This window comes from Amborella trichopoda, chromosome 3 (genome assembly GCF_054954075.1).
Source record: "Amborella trichopoda isolate Santa Cruz 75 chromosome 3, AtrichopodaSantaCruz75HAP2 v2.0, whole genome shotgun sequence".
NCBI lineage: Eukaryota > Viridiplantae > Streptophyta > Magnoliopsida > Amborellales > Amborellaceae > Amborella > Amborella trichopoda.
Window position 1 is genome coordinate 41,125,381 of NC_142338.1, and position 15,230 is coordinate 41,140,610.

A 15,230-nucleotide genomic window follows, 5' to 3' on the forward strand; every position below is an offset into this window, starting at 1 on the left:
TGATGATCTCATTTTGTTTTTGAACATCTTTCCAATTGCAAAAAATCAAGAAGCCCAATAACTACTAATAAGCTTTTCTCTCCAAAGCCCTGGCCCTCAAACGGTTATTTCTTTGCTATCTAAAGGTATGAGTAAGTAGTGATGCTAATAATTATAAAATAAGAATTTTTATATTTTCTCAGTGTTTTCCATAATATATTCAATAAAACGCTTGATAAAACCACTAACCAATTACCCAATATATAATAGTCCATGCATGCACCCATAAAACTATCAAAAGTCAATAGAATTAACCCCATGTGTATATGCTTTTCTTTTTTTATTGTTTCTTTTTTATTATTATCATGCATGTTGTACTTCCATGAAATCAAGCATATGTTCATTTTTATGTAGTGCAATATTTATTTGCTCCGATCTTATTTGTTGTATGATTTACTGAATTATTATGAAATACATATTAAAAAATTGTAGTAACTATGTAATAAAAGAAAATGGGCCGTAACCCTAGAAACCACTCAATTTGTAAGAGTTTTTTAAACAAAAATCAATGTAGAGACTCACGTTCTCGTGCTTATCTAAGAGTGATTGAACGGGCATATCAACATATTCAATATGAACAGTATCAAAATTACAAAACTAATATTTCACAAGATGTTTCTACACCATTGACAAATACTATTCTTTCATCATCAAACCAATTCTCCAATGACAATATCCATGACCACTTAGAGAGAAGAGATCTTTTGCATATGGATATAGCTAATGAAATATATCCATCAGTTTTTTAGGATACATCGATTATTGACAATGACAACGGTACGAACTCAAAATCATTGTCGTTCTATACAGATTTTGCTCACATAGTTTTAGGAGAAAGAAAAACCTATAAACTTCATTATCCTGCTTTTATTCAGATACACCATTGACAAATACTATTTCTTCATCATCAAATCAATTCTCCAATGACAATATCCCTTACTAGTCGAAGAGAAGAGATCCTTTGCATATAGATATAGAAAATGAAATGTATCCATCAACTTCCGAGGATACCTCATGTATTATTGACAATGATAATGTGTGCCTACTCAAGCCTCTCATTATTTGTCGACATTGTCATGCAGTCAAATTGCAATGTGAACCTCTCACTTTCTGTTGTGGAGGAGGTGGAATGGAGTTAACTCACCTAGATACTCTGAATGAAATTTATGAATTATTTACCCAATCATCATATTATACAAGTCAACTCCAAAAGAATATTTGAGGATTTAATGGTGCATTACAATTTACTATGTTTGTTACTGGAAATGATAAAGCAAGTTCTCAAAACAGAAGCGGCAAAAATAATTCAAAAGTGAAAGGGCTTATCAACCATCGCCTTCCATCTCTAATCCCTAATGAACACTCTTCGAGGTTCTTGCAGTTACATTTCTATGATACAGATAATAAAGTTGGCAATCATCTCAAACATTGGGATATGCTAAACCCCACATTGATTGAGCTCCTCACACATATTTTACAGAAATATAATTCCTATATCTCAGTTCTTCGAAGCTTGATTCATTACCATTATTTAAGACGATGTCGATTAGTTATCAATTGTGACCCAAGACTAGATCAAAGAGCTTACAATGAACCTATTTTATTACATATTGTTGTAGTTTGGATATAAACAGATAATGATGCACAAATTCAAGGTATGAATATTGTTGTCCAATGGCAATATGGAGAAACGATTAAAGTATCAGAAATTACAGGTTGTTATGATCCATTACAATATCCATTACTTTACCCCCATGGTGAAACATGATAGCATCCCAATATATTCAGAAGAGAAAATGAGTCCAACATAAAAAAATGATATATTACTTGTCGTAAATGTTATGCATATAAATTGCAAATAATACCTGGTGTTTTGCGAAGCAGACGGCTCTTACAACAATATTTGGTTCGCACATAAATATTTTGTGGGAAATATTTCTCAAAAAATATTACGTATATAAACACTCTACCTGTGCAAATATTTGTATATGCATTCTTTTTATGACGTTTGGTGTAGCAAATTTAAAAGCACTGCATCAACATTTTCATATGTTTGATATCACTTGGTGTGAAAATATATACCCAAAACCTTGAATATATAATATAATAAATATATCTATTATAAATGATGTATTGTATATTATATATTTATTTTTTATTATTATTATATATAATATAAAAAATAAATAATATACAAATTTAAGATTCCTTATATTATATATATAATTATATTAAATAAATATATGTTTTATGATATAAATGTTATATATTATAGATAATAAAAAGGAATATATATATTATATATAATAAGATATGTATTAATAACATAAATATAACTATAACCTATAAATAACATAATATAATATATTTTATATTTATATTTTTCTCCACACAATAGATATATGAGAATTTTATTGCTCCTCGTCCCTATGTTTCTAAAGTTTCTCATAACTTCTCAAATGATTCGTTAGAATTCGATCCAAGTGGGATTCATACTAAAAAAAGGGGTTCTGGTACTATAGGAGATATATAGATATGCAAGACTCCTACTCCTACATTAGAATTAGAATGGGTCTATTAAAATATTTGATACACAACAAGAACATGGAATCATTTTTTTCTCTAATTTCAATTTTGTGGAACGAATTGATAGATCCTTATTACTAGTCAGAAATAAAGTTAGAATAATAGATCACTTCGACTTTCGTGTGCTAGAACTTTGACTCGTAAAAATCTGTATAATATGTAATATAATATGAATATATAGATATTATATGTATAATATTGTAATATATAATATAATATAAATATAATATGACTATATAGATATTATATATAATATTATCGATATTATCTATATAATATATGATATTATAATATATAATATAACATAAATAATATATACATATATATAATATTATAATATATATATATATATAATATTATAATATATAATATAATATAATATACTTTATATTTATGTGATTAATGTATATTTGTATTAAATAAAATATATAATTTTGAAATAATATAATATAAATATGTATAAATATTGTATATATAATATATAATATAATATACATATTTTATATTATAAATATAATATAAATTTGGATTTCATAAAATAGTTCAGCTTCGGTGTGCGGACTATTTGTTAAAGGATTAGGGCACCCACGCTCATCGGGTCGTGAGACATGCGGCTGGTCACAAGGGTAATTTCATAATTTTGCTCTATGACCTTCCACCATAGGTCTGGTTTGAGTTATTTTGTATGTTGAAAAGCTCTCAGGGTCTGATAAGGCTTGCAAAAGGGTTTGGATGGTTTTTGAGACAATTAAACTAGGTTTAAGATGACTATGGCTCACTGGGGCTATTATGGTCCTTAGAGCTCAGAATCAAGGTTTTTAGGAATTCCCTTAGTAAAATTTCAAAGGGGCTGTCTTAGGAATTCCTTTAGCCAGAATTTCAAAGGGGTTGTCTACAAGTAGATGGTAGGTTTGAACCTGTGGCACAACCTAAACTAATTGAGCCAAAGGGTGGTAGGTTTGCATGAGTGGTGAGATCTGGGTTGGTTGAGACCACACTAGGTAAGTTTGGACTAATGGCATAACCTAGACCGACTAAGCCAAATAGTTGCAGACTAGGGGCCATGATGCAACTGAGGTAGGTTGGACTAGAGGCTGATAGAGTTGTAGTGGTGGACCGCCTAGACCAAGTGGGTCATTGACTAGTATTGTTAGGTCAATGGGGCTAGCTGAAGTTGAGGCTAATGGGCTTGAGCTAATTAGATCAACTGAGACTGACATAAGTAGGTTTGAATCGGAATTTGTTGTGCTTGAAGCTAGGTGGATGCCTCAACCAGTAACGGCTAACTAACTAACTAGTTAAAGACGCCCCTAGGTTGACTCATTTGACTAGGTTGGCCATGGGCGTAAAGAGGACCTTGATGATGGCCTTGGGTTGGGGCCTAGGGTGATCCAGAGCTGCAGCCCCCTGGCTTGCCAAGGTTTGGAGGTAAGGCTGGATTGCAGGGAGCTGATCAAGTTGCACAACAGTTAGCCCTTGGAAGACAATGAGGCCATTGGCAATGCATTGACAGGTAGAGGCCCGAGTTGATGAACTCTTGGGCTTAGGGGAAGATGCCTGACTCTCTAGGTTTTTATGGTTATTTATCTTATGAGAGCCATGACTCAGTAGATCCCTAACCGATTGTTTATTAAAGTTGGGATAGTGAGAGGGTTACTGAAAACTATGGTTAACGGGTTTCAGAATCTTGCATGTTTAACTTGTCCTGGCCATGTCAACTTAACTTTAGATACATCTCTACTTCTTGAAGGATTGCCAGACTGATGTCCTGATTATTTAGGGTGCTGTGTGTTTTATTTACTTGGTGCCTTATGCTTCTTAGACCGTGGGAAGGATGACTAGTGACTTAGTTGACTAATTGTGGTTCCACGTGGGTTGCGACTGGTTTCACTCGCATGGGTCCTATGGGTCAGGGGAGCACTTTGGCGAACCCCTAAGATTGGTCTAGTATCTTGGGCCTAGGCTACGCTAAAGGATCATAACACATTCTGATTTGGTCGTGAGTGAAAGACTCCTAAACTTGGTTAGACTAGAAGGTTGGACCTAACTGGACTTGGACTTGGACCTAAACTGAATCTGGATCAGAACTTGGGCACAAACCTAAATTGGGAAACAGACCTTTGGTCTGAAACTTAGACCTAGAGGCAGGTCTTGACCTGGAGTAGCCTTGGGTTTGGACGTGGACCCAAACTAGGCCTCAACTCAACCTTGACCTTGGGCTCCCGCCTAGATTCAGACCTAGGGCTATACTAAAGATTTAGACCTAGATTTAGACTTGGACCTAGCTAAACTTAGACTAATACCAAGCTGGACCTATACACAGACCTAGTTGAACCTAGAACCAGACGTAGCTAGACCTAGACTTGAACTTGGATAGACCTAGACTAGAACTGGGATCAAAGAAGAGTACAAAAAACGGTTTGATAAACTAAGATGACCTAGAACTCTTTCAAGAGGGATTCCTGGCTAGTTGAAAAGCTGAAAAAGGGTAGGACTTTACAAGTGCCCACGTAAGCCCCAAGTTGCTGGTTAAACGGCAAGGGCAAGGGCTTACCATGGGTTATTTTTCAAGGTCTAGTTAGCAAGTCGGGCAATATCAATATATCAGTTCCCCATAAAATCAAAAATAAATTGTTTTTAATTTAAAAAGTCGGATGTAAAAATCGGGTAAAAAATACGGATCGACAAAAATATTTTATATAAAAATGTCACAAATATAGCGGATTAGACTCAAAAAATCAGAGTGAAAAAACCGAATAAGTTTATAAAAATGCACCATATTTATGCTAACACTATAGTCTTTAAACTAGCTATTCTAACTATGCACCATACTACCTATGTACCATTACTAACTATACCACCTATACACCATACTAATTATACTAATATGTACCGTACCATCCTTTGCAACATGGTTAGACTTTTAGAGAGAGAAGACGATAGGGGGGTGACGATTTCCTTTGGAGCCAGGAGACGGATAGAGAGAGAGAGAGATGTGGCATAGGATAAAGAAATGCAGAGGGAGAGAGAGAGAAGTGGATGCAGAGAAAGAAATAGAGAGAGATAGAGGAAGAGCGGGGGCGGGGGGTAACCACGGATCTCTCAGATGAATACAAAAGAGCAAACATGGTTTTTCATAATGGTGCTATCTTTTAGAAGCAGATGGTGAGCTTCTTGTGAAGAAAATCAGTCGTGCTGTATTTTTTAAGCTTATGGGTTGAATCAGGTTTAGAGAAAAACCCTTTGTATATTTTTCCTTAATTTATTTTCTTCTAATATATTTTTGAGCTATGGTAATTTGCGAATTTTTTAGTTATGTTCAATTTGGGGATTTTTGAGCTACTTTTAAATCTTTGATTTGAAAGTTCTTTATCAGATAGTCCTTTGTTGTCCTTAATCTATTTTTCCTTAATTTATTTGAAATGTAGTTAAATTTAGGGATTTTTAAAAACCAATGTTAAATCTATACTTCAATATAAACAGTGGTTTTCTTTTTCTAAAGCATGCATTATTCATAGTGGTTCTCCTTTTCTCTCTCTATACCCATCGATCTCTATACCTATCAAACATTTGTGATGTAGTTCAATTTGAGGATTTTTTAAACTTCTCTATCTTTGTTTTTTTTCTAATTTCTTTGAGATGATTATCTCTCTCTCTCTACCCATCGATGAGATTTCTCTATCACATGGTTCTCTCTCTCTCTGTATACCCATGGAGTATTATTAATAGAAACGTTTTTTTGAAACGACTTATTATAAAAATAAAAAAAACGCGTATTAAACTCTTCATGAAAAAAATGTGATTTTTTGACGCTCTTTTGAAAAATGCGCACTTTAAAACGGTTTTTTTAAAAAACTCTGTTTTTTTTCAAAAAACCGTGTTTAAAACGCCGATTTGCTAACTATGCAAATACTCAAAGGGGTGATCGCATTGATGCTGGCGTATCCCCAACTGCCATGCATGGATCTCGCATGACATCGATGTCATTTTAGGGTGTTTTTGGAAAGGGAATATATATATATATATATATATATATATATATATATATATATATATATATATATATATATATATATATATATATATATATATATATGTTGTAGTTTCCGTTATTACCAAAATACCAAATAGCTTCCGTTATTACTGGAGTGTCCATTTTTTTCACTTCATACTGAAAAGTTTTTAAAAAATATTTGTTTACCATTTTTCGATTTTTGAACAACCGAAAATGACTGGATTTCGGTTGTTCAAAAATTGAAAATAAGCTAATTTCAGTTTTTTAACAACTGAAAATAACAAGGCTCATTTAAGCTTCTGGAATACGCAGTTTTATTTTTTATTATTCAACATCCAAAATTATCCTATTTTCGGTTATTCAACATCCGAAAATGTCCTATTATTTTCCATTGGTGAACAACCGCAAATAAGAATGTAAATTCCAAGCTTTTGATTTACTTTCGGTTGTTCAATAGCCGAAAATAATAGGATATTTTTGGATGTTGAACAATCAAAAATAGGAGTTCATATTCCCTCAAGCTTCTGGAATATGCAGTCCTATTTTCGATTGTTCAACAACCGAAAATAAAAATACAAATTCCAAGTTGTTCAAAAATTGAAAAGGGTAAAAAAATCTTTTTAAAATTGTTTTGTTATGAAGTGAAAAAATGGACATTTCAATAATAACGGTAACTATTTGGTATTTTGGTAATAACAGAAACTACAACGGATATATACGTAATTTTTCCTTTCGAAAATTGTTTGAAAGAAAGCTTTTTAACTTAGCACATGTGTGATTCACGTGTGGAAAACAAACATACAAGTGGTGGTTGCAGCGTTACAGGGTGTGTGGCAAACAAATAATATGAAAGCAACTAAGCTAAAACACAAGGAGAATAAATTATACTAACAAATTAATCTAATAATAAATTTGTAATATTTTTGATACATGAAAGAGAACACTACATAAAGTAGGGAAGAATCAGGGGGCAAAAATGCAAGCAGAGAATAGGCCACCGAAAAAAAAAATTCAAGCAGCCCTATGTAATGCGCGAGTTAAAATCCATTCAGGCAGCGTGTGTCAATTCTACTCAAGCAAATATCGCACAAGTCGATGGGTCTCGCACAAATACAAGAAGCACCAGATCAAAATTTTGGGTTTTTATTTTGTGATTTTATGCCTTTTATTTTTTTATGAATTTTTTAAATATGACTGAAAATAAAGATTGAAAATTATAGAGAGCTTTTTTAATGATCTAATGGTGTGAATTTGCAGCCCGAGAGCCCCATGGTGGGTACCAATACCAAATTGTTTTATGCGCAAATCTGTAGAGATCTCTGATGAGATCCCTTCAAGTGTGTCAAACGAGTTAAATATGAATATATCCATAGAGAAGTGGAGGCCTGATGAATTACATATTCAAAATCCATACAGATCTAGGAGGATTTGATCCCATTTAAATCTTTTGGCAGTGCTAGCTGAAATCTCACACCATATAAATATTTAAAAGCCATATCTAAGAATTTAACTAAATAAAACTAGTGATTCAAAAAATGGATCGGTGTTTTAGTTCGAGCACTCTAAAAACCCATTCGGATCGGTGAATCGGCCGTTCGGATCGGGAATCGTCCGACTCGGTCGAATTAAGCTTTAAAAAAATCCAAAGAAATTATTAAAATTAATTATAAATGTTGTCTTTTAGGAATGTAATAAGAAATGAATGGTTAACTTTCATTTTTTTCATCAATTTGTGAATATTAAAACGTTCTTTCCCTGTATAAACTTATGTTAACCATTAAATTTATATCACACAAAAAAAAATCATAGAATTATCATGGATAAAGTATATCAATCATACATGGACTACAATAAAGAGTAGAGTAAATCGATGAAAAAATGGCCACTAAAATATCGAATTGGTAGAAAACTCTAATCCGCTAAAAAAACTCAAATTATTACAACCTAACTATAATCCAAAATTATTAAAACCTAACTAACTATAATCCTATATACTGAAATAAAAATTGTTGGTTAACATTTTATAATTATTTTATTATACAAACAATAACAAATCCAAAATATTTTATAATATCATCTAATTTAAAATATATTATTGACAACTGTAAGAAAAATAGTACATTACAGGATTTATAATGAAAAAATTAATAAATAAAATAAAAATGTGGTTATCAATATCAAAATTATTTGAATGCATATCAATTTTCAAAATAATACTTTAATTTTTAAAATTTATAATTTTTTAGATTCTAGAATAAATTTAATAAAAAAGATTGTTAATAGAAACATAGAAGTTCAAATGGAATAATTTTTTTTTTAACAACATTATTTTCTGTTTATTTTTTATTTTTTTAACACAAAAATAGTATATTACATGATTTATAATGCAAAAATTAATAAATAAAATTAAATTTTGGTTATCAATATATAAATTATTTGAATGCATACCAATTTTCGAAACAACACTTTAATTTCTCAAAATTTGAATTTTTTAGATTCTAGAATAAATTTAGTAAAAAAGATTGTTAATAGAAAGATAGAAATTCAAATGGAATAAATTTTTTTTAACAACATTATTTTCTGTTTGTTTTTTATTTTTTACAACAAAAATAGTATATTACATGATTTATAATGCAAAAATTAATAAATAAAATAAAATTTTGGTTATCAATATAGAAATTATTTGAATATGTACCAATTTTCGAAACAACACTTAAATTTTTCAAAATTTTAATTTTTTAGATTCTAGAATAAATTTAGTAAAATGGATTATTAATAGAAAGATAGAATTTCAAATGGAATTTTTTTTTTTTTTTACAACAAAATAAAATAATGTAGCGTGCCCGTGAGGTTCTAATTTTTTTACAACAAAATAAAATAATGTAGCGTGCCCGTGAGGTACCTAAGATGCCTTCAACTAAAAAGAAGCGATAACCATAAAGCCACATCATGGCAAGTGCATTAATTTTCCATATTAATGATACTTATTCAATGTCTATTTTAATTTAATGCAACTTGTGGCAATTATTGCACATCCAATAATGAGTATCAATATAAATAGTGTCGTTATACCTAATTAAATGCATGCGTTAAAACGTGGGGCTGCAATGCCGGCTTGCCAAGTGTGACTGAGAACTGGAGAGAACCAGTGAAATTGTCATGTGACCGAGTTCTCACCGGTGTATGATGTCATATAGCGGTTTATTGTTAAGAGGTCATATAGGCGGCATTTAAGATGTCATTTAGGCGGTTTATTGTTAAGAACATGCGGTTATGATCTAAAACTAGGAATGTTCAGAACCGGCGATTATGATCTAAAACTAGGTGATTCCTGATTTTCAGAAATGATCTAGAACTAGGTGATTTCTGGTTTTCAGAAATAATCGGCATGGGGATATTGTGCCTCAGTTGTGACTCACCGATTTTTAAACCATTGAATTAAACAAAACGTATTCAAGAACTAGCCTAGATCACCCTAGAAGCCTCCTGAAAAATCTTCATGTGTTTGGACGCATCTATGCCTATTGGGCCGCACACCCCGCCATGAGTCTTGTGACCCGACGGGCCTTGACTTGTGTGGTCGATGAACGACATGGTCCGACCTGCATGTAGACCTTTTTTGCAAAAGTATACTTTCGATGCAAATATGGCCCCAACCAAAACAATTCCCCTTTTTTTTGACGGAAATGCCCTTCCCATGCAAAAAAATCAATTGGCGCTGACTATCATACCCAAGTAGCACATTGTCGGAGCACAATATGCAATTGCCGGAGCGCACTGTCTAAAACATATACTGCCGGAGTGCCTTCAAATACTGCCAGAGCAATGTGACTCCAGGACAAGTACTATCGGAGCGCCCTATTTAACTGCAGGAGCATGTCGTCTCCATGCATTGCCGGAACGCATGTGTCTTGAGTACCGGAACGCATGTTTCTTGAGTACCGGAACGATGTCTCTCGAGTGCTGGAGCACCCTTTGAGACTGGTGGAGCGCACTGTCTCCAGAACGTGTACTGCCGAAGCGCCTTCTGCTACTGCCTGAGCACTGTGTCTTCAGTGCCGGAGCGCCTTATGCAACTGCCATAGCGCTGTGGCTCTAGGCATGTATTGTCGGAGTTCCCTTTGAGACTGCCAACGTGCATTTATGTCAAAAGAAAAGGGCATTTTTACGAGGAAGGGCATTTTTGTAAAAAAAAAAAAGAAGGAACTTTTTTCGTTGGGGAGTATTTGCATAGAAAGTATACTTTTTGGAAAACAAGTGAGATAAAAGGTTTGGATGAAGGTAAGTTAGTGTATTTTGGAGGGTTTTTTTTTGTAATTTTCCATTTTATCATTTTCCTGAGAAATTTTGGCCAGGCAATAACTTGCTAACGGTACATCGGATTTGGGTGTTTTTTTTTGTTTGTTTTTATTTTGTTGATAGATTTTTTAACATTCTACAAAGCGAGGACTTCAGTATCTCAATTTAAAATTTTGGGGTGTCGGATTGGTTTTAAGATTCAGTTTTTCATGTTCTTAAGATCAAGGATGTCTAGGATGATTAGTTTGTATTTAAATGACTCAAGTTCTAGGTTTTAAGTCTCGGAAGGTGACTAACGTACATGATTACAAGTTTTTGAGGATTCCGTTGGCCAAAATTTTTGAAGGGGTATCTACAGATAGCTTATTTTAATGGATGTGCTATTCTCACTTGGCCTAACATCAGATAGTGAGTGGCCATTTCATTATAATTAATCGAGTTGTACAAAGACAAAACGTTCGCGATTTCGATGCAAGAAGCACATTAATGTCATGCAAAATAAATATTGCATGGATGACCTAAAAACCATGTAAAAACATTTATTCGGCCTCATGAATCCTAAAAGAGAAATTCCTCTGGATTTGTAATGCAATGTCTATTTGTTCTACAAGTCTTTCTTAATGCCACACGTTCTTTCCATTCACGAGTTCAAACTAAGTATTGAACCCACATAAATAAAAGTTCAATTCTTGGGCATCATATAAACTGATCCCCTAGTCTGCTTCATTTGGCCTTTGATTTACCCTTCACAAACTCTTTGGTCAATCTACACACTATCTTATGCCGCTCTCCCGTGCATGCTTACAAATAAGAGTACACCCATTTCTATATATTTATGAGTGCTGGTGCATAAAATCTATAGTGTAAGGCTGTTTTTTTGTTACCTTTCTCAAAAGTTTATTGTTGATAGATGGAAAAAGTTTATATAAGGTTTCAACCTTATATGTTGAAGTAAGGTGCACATCAAAAATCCTACAGTAGAGAGTATTCCGGCATAGGACATCCCTCCAACTCATCATCTCGACCTTGAGATAAAAATACATGAAAGAAAAAAAATTCCAAGTAAAAAACATAGTGTATATCTCATAACAAGTTATCTGGACTATCTATTTTTCAAGATTTTCAAGTGTTTATCGATCTGCTCAATCAATACCATTTTTTAAATTTTAAATTTTATAACTGAGGATAAAAAGAGATTTTGAAGCCATCAAAGGTTTTTGACACTGAAAAAACATCTCTAAATAAATTTTATAGGTGTGCCTTACTTGTGCAGTATAAGGAGGCAACCTTATACAAACCTCACCCTTGATAGAAATACCCCTTTGTCTTCTTCTCCAAATGCCATGAGGAATGGAGCAATGTAAACACATTCTAAAAGAAACAAATTTACACTTGCTGGAGGGGTAAAATAGAAATGTAAGCATTTTTCTTCAAGTCACCCCCGAAGGAAGCATAATGTACTTTTAGAATATTGTGCCAAGATAAGGTTTGATGTTGCACATGTTTTAGATTGGATGAACACTCGAGGACATGATGATTGCGCAAAGCTATGTGTTGCTTTATGAAGTAGACAAGCATACCACTACTCCTAATTACCGGATATCGGGCACAACTGTGAACTACCGACCACAACTGCAGACCCTTTATATACAAATGACATGTTGTACTTTCGGTAGATTCATCTATAACCGATTAAACGTATGCTTTTTACGCCTCATTCCTTAATCGTACAAGACAGTGAGTGTAATTAACAATGTATCCACAAGTACCTTGGAACTTTTCAAGTCATAAATAAATAAAGTATTGTACATGAATATACCCTGTTCGAGTACTATTGAAATTATCTCAAGTTTATTCTTGCATTTGACTTTCACCCCAAACACATATGCAATGACTTTAGGATTGAAAATAGCTGTAGTTATAATTTAAATTTGATTTTACCTATTAATTCATCATATTAACTTAAAGATATGTTTTTAACTCAACCACGTCTATTAATCAACTTTTTAAGAATTTCAGCTTTTAGAATTATGCTCGTAAAATAAATTGAAATCGAGAAATAGCATATCCTTTTCAAGTGATTGTTTAAAATGACTTAATATCGTACTGTCTTTTAGTGCAAAGATTTAGTCCTTTTTCATGAAAAATCAAAATTTTTTTATACGAAAAATGAAAGTTAGCCTTATTATCCATGTCACATGTCAGAACTCAAATAAAAGGATAGACTTTAGCCAACTAGAACTGAAACACAATTGAAAGGTGTGGGGGGGGGGGGGAATCATCTCGTACGCTTTTGCGAGTGCATGCTGTATTATAAAATAAATTTTTAAGGGCATTTGATTGATGGATTTTAGGATCCTAAAAGTTACCGTACTGAAATTTTTAGAAAAAAAATTGTTTTTTTATTATTTGGAAAAAAAATTGTTTCTAATTTCACTTAGGTACTTCTTAAAATAATTTAAAAATTCCTAAATTGTTTTTTTTTTCTTAGGATTGAGAAAGAAGAACAATCTAAGCGTCAAGCGGCCCCAAATGAGTGATAAAAATAATCTTACTTATATAGGATTACAATTAGGTAGCACACTATCCAGGATCAAACATGAGGAGCAACTAAGGATGTTTTCTTTGATATATGTAAGGCATTTGGGTCCTAAATGACAAAAATACCCATAGTTATATATACTATATTATTAAACAAGAGTTAAGGGGTGGACACGTGTCATAAAAATAAAAAAGTACCCTAATTGTATAGACGTTGTAGGACACATTCCCTAATTGTATAGAGGATGTAGGACACCTCCCTAACTCTAAGGGTCTTTTTGATAACTAGAAGCTAAATGTTCCTGGAAATTGGAAGTTTTTCTTTGCAGGGAGGAAAGAAGTTATTTATTAAATAAGTTCTTACTATATATGTTTGATAACTTACTGGAATGTTAAAGAAGTTCTAGATACCTGTGTTTGACAACCTGTTGAAATATAAAGTCACGTTTATTTAAATATTATTAAAATGTTATATATTAAATATTATTAAAATATTATATATTAAATATTATTTAAATATTATTTTTATAGCAGACATAACACAATATATAATATATATTGTATTGTAAACATCTATTGCATACTTAAAATATATTATACGGCAAAAAATATTAAATTTTATATTATGTAACATATTATATTATATATTATATTATATATAATAGTATAAAACACATATATGGTAATAATTTAAATATAAATATATGATATTTATAGCATAACTATAATATATGATATAGTGTATTTTATATTATTATCAATATATATAATAAAATATTTTATATTACAAAAATATATTATATATAAATATATGTGGTAATAAGTTAAATATAAATATATGATATTTATATCATACTATAATATATAATAGAGTGTATTTTATATTTATTTTTAATATATATACTAAAATATCTTATATTACATAAATAATATATATTTATATATGGTAATAATATCTATAACATAATATAATGTATAATGTAGTGTACTTTATATTTAGTTTATTATATAATATATAATAAAATACATTATAATTTAAATATAGATATATAATAGAAAAAATATATCCATAGACCCTATTTTCAACTTTCATTTCTCCATTGACCTCAGGTTCCAAAACCCATCTTATTACATAGAAATTTACTCTATTATATCTCTAACCCCCTAAGCATATTTTTTACTAATTTTTTTGACTCAAACAAATTTAGAAAAGACATTGTTTTCTAAATCCCTCTCTTTCTTGACATGATTCTCTTTCTCTCTCCCCCGATCAACCTCCTAAACCCCTCTCTCTCTCTATCTCCCCCCTTACCAACTCGTCGGTAAACTACACTACCCCGGTCACCTGCTCGAGGGAAAATTACAAGAGGCGATGTTGGGCTTCAGGTTTCAGTAATGAAAAAGAAGAAACATGTAAGCTAAAGAGAGAATCTCAACTGAACCATAACACAAACCCCCTGAAATCTACTTTAAGAAAAGCATCAATCCTCATTCTCCGGCGAAAGCTTCTGGCCAAATCATCCGGTAATAAATTCCAACGCCCTGCTCAACCCAAGAAAAGAAAACATCTGATAAACCAGCAAATTTCCCCATCACCATCATATACTAGCCTATTTTGCTCACTTTCCAGCCAAAATCCAGCCATTTGCCCCTAAATTTCACTATAAATCTATAAAACTACAACATACCACAAGCCCCTCATCCTAAGGCAAACAAACTTCCTCCATTAATTTCTATTAATCAAAGTTGA